The sequence below is a fragment of the Octopus bimaculoides genome, chromosome 13 (genome assembly GCF_046866305.1).
Source record: "Octopus bimaculoides isolate indiv1 chromosome 13, ASM4686630v1, whole genome shotgun sequence".
Lineage (NCBI taxonomy): Eukaryota > Metazoa > Mollusca > Cephalopoda > Octopoda > Octopodidae > Octopus > Octopus bimaculoides.
The window spans coordinates 5,056,211-5,058,710 of record NC_142940.1 but is presented as its reverse complement, the minus strand read 5'-3'; the positions used below and the strand labels follow the sequence as shown (position 1 = coordinate 5,058,710).

The following is a 2,500-nucleotide window of genomic DNA, read 5'->3' as shown; positions in this document are numbered from 1 at the left end:
GGTGTGTAGGATTGGAGTGAATGTGGGAGAGGGGGGAGTAGGGTGGGGTTAGATATGTAAGAATGATTGGCATTTACTACTTTTGTGTCTCTGACTTTTTGAAGAAATCATCAAAAAAAAAAAAAGAAAAAAGAAAGAAAAGATACCGGCTGTGTTGAAGCACACAGAAAAAGTGAAAAAAAAAAAGTTGTTTTTGTTAATTTTTTTTGTTCAACTTTTTTTTATTATTTCTTTTCCTTTTAAGAATTTTTTAAATATTTCCTTTCTGCTTTTTCTTCCTTAGGATTAGAACTTCTTATAACCAAAGTAGGAACTAATGAAAGCGAAACTAACAAAAAAAAAAAAATAATAATATATATAAAAAAAAAAACAAGTATATTCAAAAAAAAAATAGGACTAATTTGCACAGAGTTCATAGTTTTGGCTTGGAACAGAAAGTAAGGAAAAAGGCGTACCTTTCTGTAGAGGATCCAAGTTTCTGTGTTGTATTCCATAAAGCCGAAGAAGAATACTTTTGTAAAACTCCAGCATATTTAGCCAACAGTTGTAGCGGAGTAGAGATGGGAAAAGTGAACAACTGGTTGATGTTGTAATTGTTTAAGATGTTGCTGAGGAGGGGTAGAGAGTAGCGGTCACATGCTCCAGCAGTCAGGAATAGAGTCAGCTAATCACAGTGGAGCATTCCTCTACCTCTCTAAGGTTTGTCACTTTATTACCTATACGCTGCTTTTCCGTGTGCAAGTGTGCAGCGAGCTGGCTCGCCTGTCTGCCTGCTCGCCTGCCCGCCTGACTGACTGACAGCCTGCTCGCTTTAGCTCGTTTTAGCTTTTAGCTCTCACTGTTTAGTCGAGGAACTTCCGCACGGATCGAGGGAGATTCCAAGTTGAGGACACCATCAGAGCTTAACAAGAAGAAGAAGAAAAAGACGATGGCAGGAGGGTGGGGGTCGGGGTGTAGTTAGATAGTTAGATATAAGAAAAAAAATAATAATAACTAATAACAGACACTAAAAACTAAAAATGACAGTTGGAAAAGAGGTGGAAATTTCTCCTTCCCTCCTCATATATGTTGAGAGAAATATAGAATACGCTACTTTCACTGCTGCTGCTGCTGTTGCTGCTGTTGTTTCTGTTGTTGTTGCTGCTGCTGCTGCTGTTGTTTCTGTTGTTGCTGCTCCTGCTGCATTGATATTACTACTGGTGCTGCCTAAATAGCCTCGGAGTACGAACGAGGGTAGGCCTCGTATTAACTGGCAACCCTCTTACTTCACACAGTCAACAGAATTACTGACACACACACACACACACACACATACACTCATAGCATATACAGACATACACAGATGCATCCACACATATAAATATATAAGTACATACATACATATATACATACATACATACATACATATATACATACATACATACATATATATATACATACATATATATATACATACATATATATATATATTTATGTTTGTATATATTTATATATATATATATATACATAGATATAGGTATGTATGTATAGGCAATTAAAGAAGACTTGAGAAGAGATGACAACTTTACAGTTTGAAGGATTTGGAAAAAAAAGAAAGAGAGAAAAAAGAAAAGACAAAAAGAAAGAAAACATGTAGGCACTTACTGATGTAGTCATGAATGTATGTATATGTTTGTGTGTGTGTGTGTCCACAAATGCATATATGCGTTATGTGTATGTACATTAAGTGTCACATATTTTTACATATACTTTACTTTGCGCATGCATACGTTCTTACGTGTCCACATTGAAGCATAAACACCGCAATATTTACTCTGTTTAGCATGGAATACAAACTGACATTCATACACACAGACACGCACGGACACACACACACACACACACGCGCACACACACACACACACGCAGAGAGAAATACATAAACATACAAGTGTATGCATATTTATGCATTTATACATGTAGATACTTATGTAACTGAACACACACAAACACACCCACACAAAAACACACACACAAACGCACGAACACACGAACACACACACACACACACATATATAAATAAAGAGATGATAAACAGACAGACAAACAGACAGACAGATAAATTTATATGTATTCATGTACAACCATACATATACAAATATATTTACATACATATATGTATATGTATGTTATTTGTATGTATGTATGTATGTATGTATGTATGTATGTATGTATGCACAGTTTTATTATTGATTTGGAGGGGCAGGGGTTGATCTGTGATTGATTTATACAAATTTGATCACTAAATGCAGGAGCTTGTAAGTGGAAACTTGATCTTCTAGAAATAGCAGCCAAATCTACCTCAAATTACACTTTACCATGTTAATGAAAGACACATTGTGTATGTTATGTGGTTTCGGAGTTCCTTGTATATAGGAAAAAAAGATGGGATGTCATGGTTGGAGCGCCTTCCATCACTGGTCTACTCAAACTGGGGCTAACAACAGCAGCAGCAACAACA

General features: G+C 36.0%; 1 protein-coding gene across 43 annotated transcripts in view; it reads right to left on the bottom strand.

The window, feature by feature from the left end:
* Window positions 1-2,500, bottom strand: part of LOC106872422 (protocadherin gamma-A3) — a 430,239-nt gene that overhangs the window by 376,195 nt on the left and 51,544 nt on the right. For 39 of the 43 annotated variants that reach the window (XR_016243939.1, XR_016243950.1, XR_016243954.1 and 36 more), the window contains exon 1: window positions 456-575. The exons of the other annotated variants lie outside the window; for them this stretch is intronic. The gene's annotated coding sequence lies outside the window, so the exon portion shown is untranslated. Of the gene's footprint in view, window positions 1-455; window positions 576-2,500 lie in introns of those variants that run through there. 43 annotated transcript variants of the gene reach the window in all.